This window comes from Lissotriton helveticus, chromosome 3_1 (assembly GCF_964261635.1).
Source record: "Lissotriton helveticus chromosome 3_1, aLisHel1.1, whole genome shotgun sequence".
Taxonomy (NCBI): Eukaryota; Metazoa; Chordata; class Amphibia; order Caudata; family Salamandridae; genus Lissotriton; species Lissotriton helveticus.
This window is the reverse complement of record NC_136061.1, coordinates 385,780,239-385,800,887: the sequence shown is the minus strand read 5'-3', so window position 1 is coordinate 385,800,887 and position 20,649 is coordinate 385,780,239.

Genomic DNA, 20,649 nt, shown 5'->3' with positions numbered 1-20,649 from the left:
TCTCCCAGTCAGTCTCTCTCTTCCAGTCAGTCAGTCTCTCTCAGTCAGTCATTATCTCTCTACCTCAGTCAGTCAGTCTCTCTCTCTGTCAGTCAGTCTCTGTCAGTCAGTCAGCCTCTCTAAGTCAGTCAGTCTCTCTCTCTCTGTGAGTCTCTCTCCCAGTCAGTCTCTCTCTCAGTCAGTCTCTCTCAGTCAGTCAGTCTGTCTCACAGTCAGTCAATCAGTCTATCTCTCTCAGTCAGTCAGTCTCTGCCTCTCTCTCTCAGTCTCTCTGTCAATCAGTCTCTCTCTCTGTCAGTCAGTATCTCTCTACCTCAGTCAGTCAATCACTCTCTCTGTCAGTCAGTCTCACTCTCAATCAGTCTCTCTCTGTCAGTCAGTCAGTCACTCTCTCAGTCAGCCAGTCTCTTTCACTCTCTCTGTCAGTCAGTCTCTCTCTGTCAGTCTCTCTCTCTCTCATTCTCAGTCAGCCAGTCTCTTTCACTCTCTCTGTCAGTCAGTCTCTCTCTGTCAGTCTCTCTCTCTCTCATTCTCTTTCTCTGTCAGTCAGTCTCTCTCTCTGTCAGTCAGTTTCTCTCTCTGTCAGAGTCTCAGTCTCTCTCTCTCTCTCTCTCTCTCTCTACCAGTCTCTCTCTGTCAGTCAGTCTCTCTCTGTCAGTTCGTCTCTCTCTCTCTCTCAGTCAGCCAGTGTCTCTGTCAGTCGCTCTCTCTCTTAGTCAGTGACTCTCTGTCAGTCTCTCTCTCTGTCAGTCAGTCTCTCTTTCTCTGTTAGTCTGTCAGTCTCTCTCTGTCAGTCAGTCTCTCTCTCAGTCAGTCTCTCTCTCAATCAGTCTCTCTCAGTCAGTCAGTCTCTCTCTTAGTCAGTCTCTCTCTTAGTCAGTCTCTCTCTCTCTCATTCTCTCTCTCAGTCAGTCTCTCTCTCTCTGTCAGTCAGTCTCTCTCTGTCATAGTCTCAGTCTCTCTCTCTCTGCCGGTCAGTTTCTCTTTCTCTGTCAGTCTCTCAGTCTCTCTCTGTCAGTCAGTCTCTCTCTCAGTCAGTCTCTCTCTCAGTCAGTCTGTCTCTCTCTTTCTCTGGCAGTCAGTCTCTAAGTCTCTCTCTCTCTTAGTCTCTCTCAGTCAGTCATTCTCTCTCTACCTCAGTCAGTCAGTCTCTCTCTCTGTCAGTCAGTCTCTGTCAGTCAGTCAGCCTCTCTAAGTCAGTCAGTCTATCTCTCTGTGAGTCTCTCTCTCAGTCAGTCTCTCTCTCAGTCAGTCTCTCTCAGTCAGTCAGTCTATCTCGCAGTCAGTCAATCAGTCTATCTCTCTCTGTCAGTCAGTCTCTGCCTCTCTCTCTCAGTCTCTCTGTCAGTCCGTCTCTCTCTCTGTCAGTCAGTATCTCTCTACCTCAGTCAGTCAGTCTCTGTCAGTCAGTCAATCTCGCTCTCTGTCAGTCAGTCTCACTCTTAATCAGTCTCTCTCTGTCAGTCAGTCAGTCACTCTCTCAGTCAGCCAATCTCTCTCACCCTCTCTGTCAGTCAGTCTCTCTCTGTCAGTCTCTCTCGCGTATTCTCTCTCAGTCAGTCAGTCTCTCTCTCTGTCAGTCAGTTTCTCTCTCTGTCAAAGTCTCAGTCTCTCTCTCTCTCTCTCTATCTGCCAGTCTCTCTCTGTCAGTCACTCTCTCTCTGTCAGTCAGTCTCTTTCTCAGTCAGTCTCTCTCTCTCTCTCTCAGTCAGTCTCTCTCAGTCTCTCTCAGTCAGTCTCTCTATCTCTCTCTTTCTGTCAGTCTTTCTCAGTCAGTCAGTCTCTCTCTTTCTGTCAGTCAGTCTCTCCCTTTCTGTCAGTCAGTCTCTCACAGTCTCTCTCTGTCAGTTTCTCTCAGTCAGTCAGTCTCTCTCTCCCAGTCAGCCAGTCTCTCTCTCTCAGTCAGTCTCTCTCTCTCTCTCTCTCTGTCAGTCAGTCTCTCTCTGTCAGTCTCTTGTCAGTGTCTTACCTATTAAATGTTCGCAGGGACGTCATGGATCAGAGGTATGGTCCTCCCCTTCGCCAAATCACCACTCACTGCCGACACTTAGTATATGCCAAGCAGCAATGGTAATCTGGGGAAGAAGGGAAACAAAACAAGGAATAAGGGAGAAGAAACCAAAAAACACTTTCTTCAGCACCCCAGGCACCGTCGTGATGATGAAAGCTGTAAATAGGAAAAGGGCAACTGTTACACTATGATAAAAGATATCTATAGCCTTATTAAATTATGTGCTTATAAAATATGTAACTACCTTCAATTTCCCTTCTTCGTAATGTGATGCAGAATTGCTTTACACTGAGGTATGAAATACTCTGGTGCTTATAGATACGGGCGCTAGAAAAGAAATGTACTCATTAAACCAACAACTCAGATTTTAGTTATCTTACAAATATGAATAAATGTTATGTGTTATTTACCTAATCAACTGTAGCTTGCTGCAGAATCGTCTGCAAGTACTCTAATAAGTAACATAAACTCCTTCTTGCAGGTATTAAAGTATGGCCTTGTTTCTTCTTATTGGCAGAAACAAGAAAAGAGTGGACCCCCAGACCGCAGGAGCATGGGATAAGGTAAGTAAATTCAGTAACAATACAAAAAATAACATAGACAGCGCAGAAGCGCTGTTACAGTGTAAACCAAGTAGAATCTTTGGTTTAATGTCTTTTCTTCTCCTTTTATTTCACTGTAGGTTCAATCGCAAGGGAACCCCAGGAAGCAACAAATCCCCAAGACGTCAGGAACAAGAAATCAAGGGCACCGCAAACCAACCTGGCTCCAGCACCAACCCGACAGAGAGAGCAAAGACGCACAAGGAACCGCCGACCACGGAGCTCCAAAGGACGCCAAAGAATGCCCAGACGCCACCTCCACGCCCGACGCCAAGTCCAACAATGCGCAGCAAACAGGAGGAAAAGCAGGTGCCGGACCATCCGCTAGAACGCTAAGCATTCGCCGCAGGCAGAGAGGCCGGTTATGACGCCTCGGCCCTTTTTCGCGCATGCCCAGTTGCGCCCGTCGGCCATTTTAGTAGTTCTTATTATGTTGCGTTCGCGAAAGATGCCTACTCGCGCAAGCCTGACATCTCTCTCTCTCTCTCTGTTATTCTCTCTCTCTCAGTCAGTCTATCTCTCTGTCAGTCAGTCTCTCTCTCTCTGTCAGAGTCTCAGTCTCTCTCTATGTCTCTCTGCCAGTCTCTCTCTGTCAGCCAGTCTCTCTCGGTCAGTCAGTCAGTCTCTCTCTCAGTCAGTCTCTCCCCCAGTCAGTCTCTCTCTCAATCAGTCTCTCTCGGTCAGTCAGTCAGTCTCTCTCTCTGTCAGTCCCTCTCTCTGTCAGTCTCTCTCTCAGTCTCTCTCTCTGTCAGTCCTTCTCTCTGTCAGTCTCTCTCTCTCAGTCTCTCTCTCTCTCAGTCAGTCAGTCTTTCAGACAGTCTCTCTCTCCCTCTGTCAGTCTCTCTCTGTGAGTCTCTCTCTCTCTTAGTCAGTGACTCTCTCTGTCAGTCTTTCTCTCTGTCAGTCAGTCTCTCTCTCTGTCGGTCTCTCTTTCTCTGTCAGTCTCTCAGTCTCTCTCTGTCAGTCTCTCCCTGTCAGTCAGTCTCTCTCTGTCAGTCAGTATCTCTCTCAGTCAGTCTCTCTCTTAGTCAGTCTCTCTCTCAATCAGTCTCTCTCAGTCAGTCAGTCTGCCTCTCTTAGTCAGTCTCTCTTTTAGTCAGTCTCTCTCTCTGTCAGTCCCTCTCTCTCAAACTCTCTCTCTCAGCCTCTCTCTCTCAGTCTCTCTCTCTATCAGTCAGTCTTCCAGACAGTCTCTCTCTCCCTCTGTCAGTCTCTCTTAGTCAGTCATTCTCTCTCTCTCTCAGTCAGCCAGTCTCTCTGTCAATCTCTCTCTCTCTCTCAGTCAGTGACTCTCTGTCAGTCTCTCTCTCTCTGTTAGTCAGTCTCTCTCTGTGAGTCTCTCTCTCTTAGTCAGTCTCTCTCTCTGTCGGTCAGTCTCTCTTTCTCTGTCAGTCTCTCTCTCTCTGTCAGTCAGTCTCTCTCTCAGTCAGTCTCTCTCTCTCTCTCTCTGTCAGTCTCTCTCTCACCCAGTCAGTCTCTCAGTCTCTCTCTATCTTAGTCTCTCTCTGTCAGTCAGTCTCTCTCTCCCGGGCAGTCTCTCTCTCCCCCAGTCAGTCAGTCTCTCTTAGTCAGTCATTTTCTCTCTACCTCAGTCAGTCAGTCTCTCTCTCTGTCAGTCAGTCTCTGTCAGTCAGTCCGCCTCTCTCAGTCAGTCAGCCTCTCTCTCTCAGTCTCTCTCTCAGTCAGTCTCTCTCAGTCAGCCACTCTCTTTCGCAGTCAGTCAATCAGTCTATCTCTCTCAGTCAGTCAGTCTCTGCCTCTCTCTCTCAGTCTCTCTGTCAGTCAGTCTCTCTCTCTGTCAGTCAGTATCTCTCTGCCTCAGTCAGTCAGTCTCTGTCAGTCAGTCAATCTCTCTCTCTGTCAGTCAGTTTCACTCTCAATCAGTCTCTCTCTGTCAGTCAGTCACTCTCTCAGTCAGCCAGTCTCTCTCGCTCTCTCTCTCTCAGTTAGTTTCTCAGCCAGTCAGTCTCTCGGTCAGTCAGTTTTTTTGTCTCTGAGCCAGTCAGTCAGTCTCTACTCTCTCTCCACTCTCTCTCTCTACTCTCTCCACTCTCTCTCCACTCTCTCTCTCCACTCTCTCTCCACTCTCTCTCCACTCTATCTCTCTCCACTCTCTCTCCACTGTCTCCCTCCACTCTCTCTACTCTCTCTCCACTGTCTCTCTCTCCACTCTCTCTCTACTCTCTCTTTCTCCACTCTCTCTCTCCACTCTCTCTCCACTGTCTCCCTCCACTCTCTCTCCACTATCTTTCTCTCTCCACTCTCTCTCCCTCTCTCTCCACTCTCTCTCTCCACTCTCTCTCTCTCTCTCTCTCCACTCTCTCCCACTCTCTCTCACATAGTAGTGTGCGTTCCATGGGCATCCGCAGAAATGTTTCCAGGGGTGGCACATTTTTAACTTCATCACCATCCCCCTTGCACCCTTCTTCATTCTGCCTTGCAACCATCTCGCCCTCCCCCTTGTACCCTTCTCTCCCTCCCCTTGCACCCATCTCCCCCTCCCCCTTGTACCCTACTCCACCTCCGCCTTGCACCCTTTTCTACCTTGCACCATTCTCCCCTCTGCCTTGCACCATTCTCCTCTCTGCCTTGCACCCTTCTCCCCTCTGCCTTGCACCCTACTCACCCTCCGCCTTGCACCCTTCTCCTCTCTGCCTTGCACTCTTCTCCTCTCTGCCTTGCACCCTTCGCTACCTTGCACCCTTCTCCTCTCTGCCTTACACCCTTATCCCCTCTGTCTTGCACCCTTCTCCCCTCCCTGTTGCACCCTTCTCCCATTTGCCTTGCAGCCTTCTCCCCCTCCCCGTTGCACCATTGTCTCCTCTGCCTTGCACCCTTCTCCCCCTCCCCGTTGCACCATTCTCTTCTCTGCCTTGCAACCTTTTCCTCTCCACCTTGCACCCTTCTCCTCTCTTCCTTGCACCCTTCTCCCCTCGCCTTGCACCCTTCTCTACCTTGCACCCTTCTCCTCTCTGCCTTGCACCCTTCTCCCCTCTGCCTTGCACCCTTCTCTATACCTTGTGTCCTTCTCCCCTCTGCCTTGCACCCTTCTCCCCCCTGCCTTGCACCCTTCTCCCCTCTGCCTTGCACCCTTCTCCTCTCTGCCTTGCACCCTTCTCCCCTCTGCCTTGCACCCTTCTCTACCTTGCACCCTTCTACCCTCTGCCTTGCACCTTTCTCCTCTCTGCCATGCGCTCTTCTTCCTTCTGTCTTGCACCCTTCTCCCCTCTGCCTTGTACCCTTCTCCCCTCTGCCTTGCACCCTACTCCACCTCCGCCTTACACCCTTTTCTACCTTGCACCATTCTGCCCTCTGCCTTGCACCATTCTCCCCTCTGCCTTGCACCCTTCTCCCCTCTGCTTTGCACCCTTCTCCCCTATGCCTTGCACCTTTCTCCCCTCTGCCTTGCACCCTTCTCCCCTCCGCCTTGCACCCTTCTCCTCTCTGCCCTGCACCCTTCTCCTCTCTACCTTGCACCCTTCTCGCCTCTGCCTTGCACCCTTCCCACCCAATGGAGGGGGCTGCCACCTGGAACAATGGCACCATTTCAAAAGCATGATGGACTAGGGCCGGCCCTGACTGGGCCCACACCAGACTCACTGGCGACCCAGGGGGGCACTTCCCCTCCTTACCCACCCTGCGGATGCCCATGGTGCGTTCTAACAAGCGTGCTTACCTGAGGGCACCATTTTGCTGCCTCATCCCTTCTCATATGAGCATTGCCCTGGAGAATGCTGTCTCTGGGGTCCCCACCTCATCCTTGTCCTTGTCTCTTCTCAGAGGAGCAGAGCCCTGTGGGGAATGCTGTCTCTGGGGACACCACCCCACCCCACCCCACCCCACCCCATCCTTGTCCTTGTCTCTTCTCAGAGGAGCAGAGCCCTGTGGGGAATGCTGTCTCTGGGGCCCCACCCCCCTCCTTTTTCCGGGCCAGGCTCTGACTGAAGAGAAACAATGTCAGTTGATACTTTGTTTCTCTTCAGTCAGTGGGAGGGGCTCAGAGCAGGCTGCAGACAGCCTGCACGAGGGAGAGAGGCTTGCTTTAGCGCAAGCCTCTCTCACAGGGCTCTACCGAAGAGCTGAGGGGGTCCCCTTCATTTACTGAAGAGAGTGGGCCCCCCCCCCCGCACCGCGGGGGCTGCGAGGCGTTTGTTACATCCCTGGTGCGTAGCTGAAGATCTAAGAAATGCTAGAGATTAGTTTCTAGGAAAGAGTCTGGTTTTCAAGATCTTTTTAAACTTCAGTAAGGTGTCACTTTGTCTAATCTCAATAGGTAATGAATTCCAAAGCCTAGATGCTGCCAGACTAAATTATCTTCCTCCTAGTCCTCCTTATTGAAATGTGGGATATACATCATATTAGCCGAGGAAGAGCGGAGATTTCTAATAGGAGAGTACCAACAGAATTTCCTCTGCAAAGGCTTAGGCCCCATTGCATGAGCTTCCCTATAAACAATGCAAAGTGCCTTAAACTGGACTCTCTGTGCCAGTGGTAACCTGTGGAGGTCCTTCAAGGCAAGCGAGGCAGAGGCTCTGCGCTGTCTATTTAATGCCAGCTTAGCTACGATCACTTGAATCCTTTGTAGCTTTTTTAGCAAGGAGTCAGGAGCTCCCAGTAGTAGCGCACTGCAGTAATCTAATCTGCTGATGATAATGCATCTTACCACTTGTGGCCTAGCCGAGCTTGGCAAGAAGGGGAGTATTTTTTCAGGGCTTGGAGCAGCGATAGACAGGTACTCACTGTTTTATCCACTTGGGAGTCCAGCTGAAGGTTACTGTCTGATAAGACTCCCAAGTTGTGAACAGTCTTAACAGGCACTGGAGGGTTGTTTACAGAGGTTAGCCAAAAATCCAGCGGGAGAGGACGGGAAATTTTATTTGTGGAGCAGTAGAGTATTTCCGTCTTCTCTCTGTTAAATTGTAAGGAATTGGCTCTAAGCCAGCCTGCTGTTGTCTGCATACAGCTATGAAATCTTTCCAGGGAAATAGCCTTCATACCCTCCAAGGAAAAGACTAGTTGAGTATCATCAGCATAGTTGATGACTTCAATACCAAAAGATTTTATAAGGAATATGAGTGGATACAGATAGAAATTGAAGAGAATAGGGCTGATTGCCGAGCCCTGTGGTACTCCATGTTTTACAGGACAGTTCTGAGAGAAGAATGGTGACAGGGTTATTGCCTGCTGGCTGCAAGAAAGATAAGACTGCAGCCAGGCCAATGCCTTGCCTCTGATGCCATTCTCTTCAAGCCTTTTAACCACTTGGCTGCTAAGGGGTGTGCATGTAGGTCCATTGACTTTCCATTGAAATCAATGGGCCCTACATGACGAGTTACCCTTGTCATTAGCACTGAAGGGGTTAATCAGAATCTTATGATTAACTGTGTTGAATGCGTCCAACATGCCCAGAAGTACTTAAATAGCATTCAGGCCATTGTCGGCCCGCATTCGAAGGTCATCAACGGATCACTGAAATAATATCGAGGGACAGAATATCGACCATCAAAAATATCGTTGACAAAATATCGAGAGACAAAATATCGAGTTTCTATCTACAAACAGGTAAGTACAAAAATATCGAGTAAAAAATATCGTTTACAAAAATATAGTTGTAAAAAATATCGTATTTACTAAAAACAGTGTTAAATTAAATTAATATTAATAATTAATTACTAAAATATACTTAACATTACTTAAATTAACTTATAATAATTAAATAATTAATGAAAGTTAAATAAATATTTTTTTATTTCATATTTATTAAAACATATAGATATAGTAACAAAATATAATAAAATAATACCCAAAAACTGAAAACTGACCCTGAACCCTAAAAATACCCCTTTACCCAAAAACCCAAAACTGACCCTGAACCCTAAAAATACCTCTTTACCCAAAAACTGAAAACTGACCCTGAACCCTAAAAATACCCCTTTACCCAAAAACTGAAAACTGACCCTGAACCCTAAAAATACCCCTTTACCCAAAAACTGAAAACTGACCCTGAACCCTAAAAATACCCCTTTACCCAAAAACTGAAAACTGACCCTGAACCCTAAAAATACTCCTTTACCCAAAAACCCAAAACTGACCCTGAACCCTAAAAATAAAAACGAATTTTTTTACTATCTATATTATATACTTACATATTTTCACTTTCTATATTATTTACAGTCGATATTACTTCACTTACCTTAAAAACGATATTTTGGCTGTCTATATTCTGTCCTGTCGATATTTTGTCCAAACGATATTTTAAACTCGATATTCTGTCCAAACGATATTTTGGAGTCGATATTATGTCTGTGCACCGTCATCAACAACTGTCACCAGAGCAGTTTCAGTCCAGTGTCTCGGGCGGAACCCAAATTGAACGTCATCTAAAAGTTAATTCTCTTCCGCAAATCTCGAGATAGCCTTACTTACTATTCTTTCCAGGACTTTTATTGGATATGGTAACAAGGAGATTGGTCTGTAGTTAGAAGGACACAATGGGTCCAGTGAACCTTTCTTTAACAAAGGAGACACAACCGGCTTTTTCTAGCATTCTGAAACTATGCCATGAGTTAAAGATTGATGGCACAGCTGATGAAAGTACGGAAAAAGCTCCATTCCAAACACTTTCCAGAGCTTGGATCGGGCCCTGGGGAGAGCCAGAGTAGATACCGGCAGCTATTATATTAAACTCCTCTTGAGTCGGGATCTGAAAGATCTCCAAGGTCGATGTAAGTTCTCTTGTGGGTCCTTCCACGGGGGAACTCTTCTTAGCTAATATCTCATCATTAACTGTACTATCCTCCTCTCCTTCAATAGGAGTATTTAGTCCACTTAATATTTTATTAATTTTTTCTTCAAAGAACACGGCCAAGTTCTCACACAGTTCTTATGAGGCCGGTATCTTGTTCTTTGCGCAGTCGGGTTGGACATGTCTTTTACTATATTAAATAAAACTTTCGACTTATTGGATGCATTTAGGATAGTTGCCTCAAGATATTTGGCGTTAGTCTTGCCCACCATATCTTTGTAAATGCGTAATATTTTATTCAGTGCAGCTTTATCTGCTTCCCCATAGTTCCTTCTCCATCTCCTTTCCACCTGTTTACATTCAGATTACGCTAATCAAATGGAGGGGGGGAGAAGGAAAGTACTGATCCCTCAGTTTCCTTGGGTAATTACAACTAATCAAGAGGGAGGGATCACTTGTCCTGCGTGAACCAGGGTATGCAGGAGATCGAACAACGGTGTCTCCAAAATTAAACCCTCATGCACGTGTAGGGTAGCGTGGTAAGCGGTATATCTTGATTCTCCGCTCTTCTGACACGTGTGTGCATAATCATCGGGTTTTTCGGTATGCAGCCTCCACCAGGAGGATCTTACCCTCGGTAAAAACAGTAGTGACCCAGTGATGTGGAGGGAGTGTAGAACAATAAAAATCCCCCGGATACCCAGTAACCGGACTTTTATTAAATCTGGGTTCGGGTGGATCCCATTAGGGGAATGCTCCAATAATGTGCGCTCTGTTGAAAAAGTTAAGTTTTCAGGACGCACTAGCATTCAGAATAGTTTAAAATGGCCAACATGTTTCAGCCCTCTATGCCGTGAATCGGACTTTAGGGCTTTCTTCAGGACCCGTAGTGAAAGGTGATGGTGATGCTAGACTATTATATTTATAGCAAGCAGGTGTGTAGAAAAAGGGAAATTCTCAACCTGTTTCTTGGTTCTCGAGGTCGCGATGTACCTATAGTTCAGACATAATGATAAAAGACATACACAAACATACACAAATACACAAAAAGGGTAAGGGAGACACATAATGTAGTGAATTCACTACTAAACAATGCAGATTGTCGCAACTTAAAATAGCAATACTTCGTAACCCCCAGTAATTGGCAGTGTCAACTCTCTCTTTCTCCAACAGGCTAGTGCATGCAAAAAGTGGTTCATAGACAATGAATCATGCTTATATGCAAATTTGTCCAGAAAATACCACAACACTCAGAAGACTATCGTGATAAGTCATAAGTGGTAATTGTTTGTCATGTGGCATGCAGGCAATGCTCATTCATAAGTGCAATTTCTATTCTCTTTTGCATGAGATCGATTGCCCCGCGTAGTGAAAATCTTTCATACCGCCGTGCTCTGTGCTTCAAAATCATACCTGAAATGGACAATAGTTACACCTCTTTCCGTTGTAACCAGGGCATATATACTTATATGCAAATACCATGACAGTTAAATAATACCTGTCCACTAGGATGACTATAGTGGTGAATCAAGATATGTGGCCTCAACTCCTCACTATTCCAGGGAGACGATGGCTTCTTCTTCTTTTTTTTTTTTTCAACGGCGCCACCTTATCTAGTGTATTGATAATTTGAACACTCAGGTTGTCATAATTCATCTCCACAGTATTGTCACTGTCAACGCAGCTGTCATTTACAAGTCGGGAGAGTTCATTTAGTTTTAGTAATTTAGACCACTCCCTACCCATGCAGGTGTGAGATGGGCTTGAAGTTGGTTTGTGTGTGATATCTAACCCTAGTGAGAAAAGGACCAAGAAGTGATCTGTCCAACATAGCGGAAGATTCTCCCCATAGCTACATCGGAGCTATTAGCAAATATCAAATTCAGTGCATGGCCACCTGAGTGAGTAGGGTGAAGCACCAGCTGCTGTAGGTTTGTATTCTCACAAGCTTGGCATGATAAAGATCAATTTACAATGGTCAGGCGATTTCAGTAGTTGTTTCCTAAGTTAAATTTGCCCGGCGTAAAACGCCTCTAATACCATACGAAGTTATTCAATAAAGAGGCAGGCGCTGGAGACTGGAAGACAGGAAACAAGTTTTATTCCGACGGAGTGGAACACATCAGATCGGACAACAAGGTATCGTCTCGAGGTGCTCTCTCAACCTCTCTGAGACCTGGTCTTTTATACACTGGTTTAAGACATGTGAACGTCCTTTATTACAACAGGGACATTGTAGAGCATGAGAACGACATCACCGGCACTCGCCCCCCCCCCCAGTTCCGGCCCCTTCAAACACATGACAACAGTAGAGACCCTTTCCCCTCATATGATTGGGAGGGGCTATCACGCAGCTGAGTGTTCTGCCGATCTCTTTGGAATGTGTGCGCCTTATCGAATCTCCGGGGGTGGGGATGTCATGATCAATAGTGGCCTCTTTCAGGAGAGGCGAGTGCATACAGTAATGGGCAATAAACTGTATCCTCGGGCTAGAGGATGACCAGCAGTCAGTGCTGACGTTCAGGCTCAGAGGAAGGGGTCATCAAAGGAGGGGTATTCATGGACAGAAAGGAGGTGTTGGTCAGGCGCGGGGTGCGATTCCCTGGGACAGAGTCATGGGAGGGGAGGGTTCATGACTTGTGCATGCGAGTGCGGGGGCAGCCAGGGTGCGCGGGGAAGGCTTGCATGGTCAGGGAAGTGTGCTGACGGGCGATCGTGAACAGGGAGACCATGGTACCTAAAATGGCTGTCGTGTATGCTCGTACGTGGGTCTGCAAGATGGCGTAGATGATGTTCAATACACGAACTAAAATTCCACAGTCCTCCCTTTAACATGTCTCGCCAGCTTGTCAGTTCGGATCGATCCCCATGAGACTACGCACCTCTACCTCGTATAGGGGACTCATGTGCTCAGGTTTAAAGTTCAAAGTCTTCGGGCACATACAGTTGGAAATGAGTGCACATAAAGATGGTAAACATTGAATACCTAAACAACACCCACATAGTATCATGATTGGTATCAATAAAAACGTGAACAGTCTCCATCCCCAGTTCTTTAAAGTGTCCCAGAACCAGCCTCCAAGCGACCATCCTTCCTGTTCCTGGTGAACCTCCGAGGACAGTCTGTGGAGGTGTTCGATTGCTTTGTAGACTGAAGGTGAGTTATCTGGCACGTAGGTGCAACAGCTGGAGCCGATGATGCGGCATGCTCCTCCACGGTCGGCCAGAACCACATCTAGAACAAGACAGTTTTGAAGAGTCACCAGGCGGACTGCCTGAAGTTCAGCCGTGTTGTTGGCGAGGATGCCAGCGGTGATATTAATGGTTGTTTCTAATGCCTGAGTTAGGTGTCGGATTGCGCGGCTATTGGCCATTGGTCCCCACAGAGGAACAAGTCCCTTTGCTGCATCCAGGAACTGTGCTCCGGTGGAGTCGGCTTGTTCAACATCTCCAGCGCGCTTTTGCCGGTGGTGGTTGGCTGGAGCCACATACGTGGGAGGAAGAATGAAGGCGATGTAGCACGTACCTTTCCAGCCTTTTGGGAGCCACGTGTAAGCTTTGGTGCCACAAACAAAGTACATATTCGGGGAAGCAACAAAGGAGGGGGGGTCAGCTGAGGCCAATGTTTTGGTGATGCGGCAAGAACTGTGACCCACCAGCTGCGTTCCTTGTCCTTCGAGGCATACGAGTCCTGTGACATTGATGACAGACAGGGCCACAGTCAGGGTGGCAGCCGTTTGTTTCCGCAGGTGGGAGAAGGTGGATCTGGCTGGATTGTGGAGCACCTGCATTTCGACCCTTTCTTTGGCAGGGATGTTCGTAAGGAAGGTTGAACCTGAAATTGCGGGACAAAAGGGCTTTCCTGTGTTGTTCAGCCAGAACCCATAGTAGAAGTGCGACACTGTCTGACCAGAGGCGGTGTTGTCCTTGTGGCTTTCTTGCATGAGGATCAACCAGGCGAGGCAAGAGCCGTGAACTGAGAAAGGTGAAGGAATAAAGGGGATGGAGTGTCCGGTAGCATGTGGGAGCAACCCACAGATCCAGCAGTTTGTGGCATTTGCAGCAAGGTTGTGCTGGTGCAACAGTTGTACAAAGGAATTGTTCCAGAATTCCCTACGCCTTTCGCGAAGCTGAGGTGAAAGGGTGATCAGGTGGTGCTCTTTCACGGTGGTTGGCTGGACAGTGGTTGGCAACATTTGGTGAGCGGGCGTGCTTTCCTCCAGGATCCAGAAGGAAGTCATGAGGAGGAGGCAGAACAGGGAGATAATGAAGAAAGCGATTGTCTTTGATTTGTGCAAATTGTCAGTTTTTGGATTCCTATAGTGGGTATTTCCTGTTGCTTTCGACGTCTTCTTATCTGGCGCTTCCATCATCTTCTTATCTGGCGCTTCCATCATCTTCATCTTCAAGGTGCTCGGTAGTGGGCAGAACCACAGACTTAGTTTAGCTTCTCTCCAGGTAACCCTTGGTTGCTTTGGGTCACCGTTCTGAGATTTTTAACTTAGTCAGTGGCCTACTTAGCCGAAGCTCCCTCCTTTCGACGCAGGAAATACCCTTCTCGAGATGGCACAGTGGGATCAGAGTGTTTTGCAAGTTCAAGTGCCTCGGTATCAGGATAGCAGTTCAGTGATGGTCGGTCTTTGTTCAGGAGCTCTTCCTGGGTGCTGACGTTGTCTGTCGTGGCCAGGGTCGAGGAAATCTTCTTGCAGTGGTGCGCATGCAGCCAGTTCTTTTTCCCCTCCACTCGAAGAGCCGTCCGAGTGGTGATCAGTACTTGCCAGGGGCCCGTCCACCGGGGTTCCAGACTCTTCGCTCGTTGAAAGTTCCGGATCAGGATATAGTCCCCCGGTTGGATATTGTGACCGGGACCCCTGGAAGTATCGGGGATGGCCTGCTGCACCTGTTGATGAATGACAGACAATGTCTCAGTTAACTTGTACAAATAATCTGACAGCAGGACGTCGGGGACGTCATGAATGGAGGTTGGTTTGGGGGCAGTCCAGAGGTTCATAGGCCGTCCGAACACAACTTCGTAGGGGGTCAAGTGATGCTTAGTGGGGGTGGAGCGCATCGATAGTAATGCCAGTGGAAGGGCATCTGGCCACTTAAGTCCTGTGGTGGCCACTATTTTTGACAGTTTCAGTTTCAGTGTAGCGTTGTGTCGTTCAACCAGGCCAGCGGATTGGGGGTGGAAGACCGCATGGAACCTTTGTTTGACCCCCAACCCCTTCAGGATAAGTTGGATAACTTCAGCTATGAAGTGGGGGCCATTGTCGCTCCATAAAATTCGACAAAGGCCGTAGCGAGGGAAAAACTCCTTCAGTAGTACTTTGGCAGTGGTCATGGCAGTGTTATCACGGGTCGGATAGGCTTCCACCCATTTGCTGAAGGCACATACAATGACTAATACGTACTTCAAGCCTTGGCACCTCTCTAATTGGATGTAATCCATCTGGAGGACCTCAAAGGGGTGGTCGGGGATCCCAAACCCTCCCCGGGGTACCACAGTTCCTTTCCCGGGGTTGTGTTGTAAGCAGATAAGGCACTGTTGGACTAGGCGTTTGGCTGAGTCGGGGATCTTGCCGTTGTGCCAGACTTTGGAAATGAGTTCGATCATGGGGGCAGAACCTATGTGTGCAGGGGAATGTGCCATTGTCAGTATGGGGATCAAGTATGCATCAGGCAGCAACCATTTGTTTGTGTCCTTTGTCCGCCAGCAGCCTTCATCGTCCCTTAGACCCACCCGTGCCCACTCAGTCAGTTCGTGTGGTGTGCGGGTCGATTGGATATCCCTGATCGTTTCCCTAGCGTTGGTCCATTTTTCTGCTTGTGACCTGGTCACATACATGCGTGTCGTGGCCCTATTCTCAGCTGTGGTTCGGGCAGTGATGTCGGCTAGTGCGTTTCCCTGTCCAACTAAATCTGTCACCTTCTTGTGTGCCTGACATTTGATCACTGCTAATCGTGTGGGGAGAAGGACTGCTTCAATCAGGGCGGAGACTAAATCTCCGTGAAGGATGGGTGTACCATGGGACGTCAGGAATCCCCTTTCCCTCCACAGGATCCCAAAATGATGAACTACCCCAAAGGCGTACTGGCTGTCCGTGTAAATGTTCGCCGTGGTTCCTGCTGCTATGATACATGCTCGTGTGAGGGCAATTAGTTCTGCTGCCTGTGCGGATCGTTGTGTGATGCAAGCTGTTTCAACTACTGTTCGAGCAGTTGTTACCGCATAGGCAGCAGAAGTGGTGCCGTCTGGGATTTTGATGCACGAGCCATCTACCCATAGTTCTCCGTCAGGATCTGTGAAAGCAACGTCTCGGAGGTCAATTCTACTCCTAGTCTGCTCGTCTGTGAGAGTCACGCAGTCGTGTATAGGGGGCACATCGGGGTCATTTTCGGGCAAGGGTAACAGTGTAGCAGGATTTAATGTCGTGCATCTCTTCAGAGTGATGTGGGGCGCAAGCAAAGTCAATTCGTATCCTGTCAGTCGTGCACTAGTCAGGTGTTGAGTCTTTGTCTGGTTCAAAAGCGTGTCAACTGCATGGGGTACTAATACTGTGAGAGAGTTCGAAAGTACAATTCCCTCACTCTGTCGGATAGAGACAGCAGCAGCGGCTACTGCTCGAAGGCAGGCTGGTAGAGCTCTGGCGACTGGATCAAGAGTGGCAGAGAAGTAGGCACAAGGGCGCTGTTTGGCGCCGATGGGCTGGGTTAGAACGGACAATGCGCATCCCTCCCTTTCGTGAGTGTAGAGGGAGAAGGGCTTGGAGTACGCTTTCTCATCCCCCTCACCTTGCTTCTTAACAATGGGTAGGATAGGACTATTGCAGACATTACTAACCACTTCCTCTACCACTCCTGCATCTACCAAGGACTGAATAATCGCTACCAATGCCTTCTCGCCTTCGGGCGATATCCGGTACTGTGGGAGTTTCGGGTCTCTAGGGGTCGAATTCCTAGGGGCATTTAACTGGTAGTTTCCCCTATACCGTTCCCTCCCCGTGGTCACTCCCTGTAGTTGTGCAATCATTACTCGTTCCTTTAGGTCCTTTTTCTTTTTCTCAGTTGCCCTTTCGTTCTCGTTCTTTTGGTGTTCGTAATACTGAGCCATCTGAAGGATAGCTGCAGGTTTAGAGGCTCCCCAACTACTTTCGCTAGTCTGTAACTTTTGGGAGACCTCTTGCGATAGCCCCTTTACGTAGTTCTGCACGAATAGGTGTTGTCCGGTTGCGGTGGTCATGTCTTGGCCACTGTAGTCGGAGAACACTGTTTCAAATCGTGAGAAGTATTCTGATACGTCCTCCTGAGGTTTCTGGCGGCAGGCCGTGACTATCGACCAGTCTACCTTCTTTTCTGGGATCAACGTTTTTAGCTTCTGCACTATTTTGTCAGGGAGTTCCAGTATGTCTTTTACAGGTTTCTTTCCGGGCTCTCGCTGCCTATCTAGTTCATCGAGTTTTGTCCAGGTGTGTCCGAACAGATCTGTGTGGTCGGCTCTCCGGATTTGCTTCCACACATCAGCCGGCAGACACAACCCGAAAAACAAATCCATGTCCGCTAGAGTCATTATGGTTGAGCCCAAGGCTGTGCCTAATTCGGTATAGAATGCTGTAGGGTTTTTTCTTAAATCGGGCAGGGTTTGTCTAAAAGTTAAAATATCTTGCCGATCCCATGGTTGGTAAACCCAGTTGTACACAACTCTCCCTTTGGCATCTGCATGGTTGATATCATCGTTTGTTCCCTGACCTCTTGGGGGAACCCAATAGGGGGCGGCTTCTCTGATAGGCATCATGGTGTTGGCTGCTTCTAATGAGGGCTCAATCGTCTCAGGGACTGTGATCTTGACCTCTGGTTTCTGTTCCGCGAGGTGGCGGAAGACCTCAAGCGTTTGCATGAAGAGGTCCGTCTCATCGCTTTCAACCCCATCTCCGACATCAACCCTTCTATATAGAGCCGTCACTTTAGCAGGACCCTTAGTCTGGTACCTATCCTCATACGCGTTCAGGGTGTGGTAGCTGAACCGTAAAATAAAATGCCGTCTGTGACTACCGGCATGCGAGTTGTGCATATTCATCGTATATTCTTCGCTCTCCTTTCGTTCTACCAGGGTTTTTGCTATTTGGTAGATTCCATCCCGCTCATCTTTGCTCAACCTGTTTGGTCTGGCTGTTAGATGCCTGCTGATCTCATGCTCATCTGCTGTTGTTACCAACACGGTTGGTGCGAAGGCCGTAAGAGCCGGGGCACTAGCGCTAGGGTTACCCACACCTGCATTTTGAACTGGTGAGTGTTGTGCTAGAGGTTGGCTGGGAGCATAAGGAGGAGGCATGTAGATAATTGGAGGACCGAGCAGTAACTCGTCATTTGCCCGCTGTTTGGAGGGAATCTCCGGGTAGAGCGCAGCGGTGGTCCTGACAGGGCATTGACCTGTCAGTCCTGATTCTTGCGTTTGTTTAACTGTCTCTCTTCTTCTTATTTCTTCATCTAGTTCTTTTGCGGCTAGATGGGCTGCTTTTCGTAATTCTTTCACTGTTTTTACTTCCTCTCTTTTCCTGCGATGGTCTGCTTCTTTGCGCCACATGCCAATACTAACGAGCATAGTGGGCATTACCTTATTTATTTTTACAGCTGATTCTAGTGTTTTTATTTTATTTTCATCAAAAGAACCTATCAGTGGCCATTGGTTTTTAGGATCCCTTTTTGTATATTTATGCCATAACTTACTATAAGCTATAGCGACTAGTCCTTGCTTAGTAAACATGTCCTTATTAGGGGTGCCCTCCAGTGGAGCTGGATGGTTCATCTCTAATAAGCGGTCCGGGTTGACCCAACTATGAGCCAATGGGGAGAAGATAGGCATGACGGATTACCATGGGGGGCAAAAGCCTGCACTACCTATCTTTTCACTATTTGCAAAGACTGGACAGAATAGTCTATTCTACGCTATTTGCAAACAGAGAATACCTCCAGAAAGAACCAATTCCAAACAGTCAATGTTTGGGCAAACAATCAATCAATGAGGAACGAAATAGGTACGACGTGTTAAAGGTTTGCGTTACCTACCCTTCACTCTCTGCAAAGGGAGAGAGAATATTCCTATTCTTCCCCGTTTGCAGGCAGAGAAGATCCCTAAGAGAACCAACTTCGAACAATTCAATGCTCGATTCAATCAATCAATCAATGGGAAGAAAAAAAGGATAGGCACGACGTGTTAAAGTTTTGCGTTGCCTACCCTTCACTATCTGCAAAGACTAAACAGAGTATGGCGATTCTGTGTTTGTTTGCAAATAGAGAATTTCTCAGAAACGGTCAATAAGTAATACTAGTATTTTCAAACAATCAATCAATCAATTTCGCAATTTGTCGTGTGTCACGACCTTACCCGGACCGCATGGACAGTTTCTCGTCTTCCGCTTCCAGCGCCCGATCGTCCTCTATTCTCTGTTGCTATCGCGGCACTCCTGGTGGTTCCCAGTCAGGACCGTAGATCACTCGGGAGAGGTCTGCTCGGAATCAGTGAAGTTCAGATGATCGGCTGTCAGACGAGGGTCTATCGGACAGGAGCTCTTCCGATCGTTGCAGTCGTTCACTCTGTCGTCGGGACCTCTCCCACTGGATCCACGTGTCGCTGATGGGCCCCGCGTTTGGGACGCCAATTGATAAAGATCAATTTACAATGGTCAGGCGATTTCAGTAGTTGTTTCCTAAGTTAAATTTGCCCGGCGTAAAACGCCTCTAATACCATACGAAGTTATTCAATAAAGAGGCAGGCGCTGGAGACTGGAAGACAGGAAACAAGTTTTATTCCGACGGAGTGGAACACATCAGATCGGACAACAAGGTATCGTCTCGAGGTGCTCTCTCAACCTCTCTGAGACCTGGTCTTTTATACACTGGTTTAAGACATGTGAACGTCCTTTATTACAACAGGGACATTGTAGAGCATGAGAACGACATCACCGGCACTCCCCCCCCCACCCCCCCAGTTCCGGCCCCTTCAAACACTTGACAACAGTAGAGACCCTTTCCCCTCATATGATTGGGAGGGGCTATCACGCAGCTGAGTGTTCTGCCGATCTCTTTGGAATGTGTGCGCCTGATCGAATCTCCGGGGGTGGGGATGTCATGATCAATAGTGGCCTCTTTCAGGAGAGGCGAGTGCATACAGTAATGGGCAATAAACTGTATCCTCGGGCTAGAGGATGACCAGCAGTCAGTGCTGACGTTCAGGCTCAGAGGAAGGGGTCATCAAAGGAGGGGTATTCATGGACAGAAAGGAGGTGTTGGTCAGGCGCTGGGTGCGATTCCCTGGGACAGAGTCATGGGAGGGGAGGGTTCATGACTTGTGCATGCGAGTGCGGGGGCAGCCAGGGTGCGCGGGGAAGGCTTGCATGGTCAGGGAAGTGTGCTGACGGGCGATCGTGAACAGGGAGACCATGGTACCTAAAATGGCTGTCGTGTATGCTCGTACGTGGGTCTGCAAGATGGCGTAGATGATGTTCAATACACGAACTAAAATTCCACAGGCACAGTTCTTTAAGGGCAGTCTCAAGGTTTCCATTCTCCCAAAGATTAAAATCACCAAGAATCATTAGTTTAGCATAGGTATGTGAGAAATTATAAATCCCATCTATTAGTTCTTGATAATAAGGTGCGGCTCCTCCAGGGGGACGATAGCAGAGAATTCCAGAGTACAGGCAGCCACTAGGTTCTTTAAGTGAGAATCCCACCAGCTCAAAGCCCTGTACCTCCTCTATAGCCATAGGGGCCACATTCCAAATTTCTCTATATATAATCCCTACCCCTCCTCCCCTCCCAGTTATCCTTGGTTTATGAAAAATGTTGAAACCTGGGGCGCAGGCTAAGCCAAGTTCAACCTCTCTATCTGGTTGAGTCCAGGTTTCTGTAAGAAACAGAATAGCCACATTTTGTGTCTGCCCGAGGCCACCCGGTGGCCATCAGGAGGGCGGGCCCTTAGTCACAGAGGGCTGCCCCCGCCCCTTGCTGTGGTCTGCCACCACTCCCCAGGGCAGGCGTTGCCCGGTGGAGGTGGGCGGATCCGTGACACGCGTCTGGGGGGCGGCAGGCAGGGAGAGGGTATATCTCTCCCCCTCACCATTGTTGTGGCCTCTTTGCCGCTCCGGACGTCGCGGGTACCACTTCGGGACACTCTTTGCCGGTGGGTGAGGCCTACGGGCTGAGGCCTACAGGCTGTACCCCCCTCCGCCTACTCGCTCCCTTCGGAGGTCGAGCGGGGCTAGGCGGCCCGCTTAGCGACGGGCCGCTGT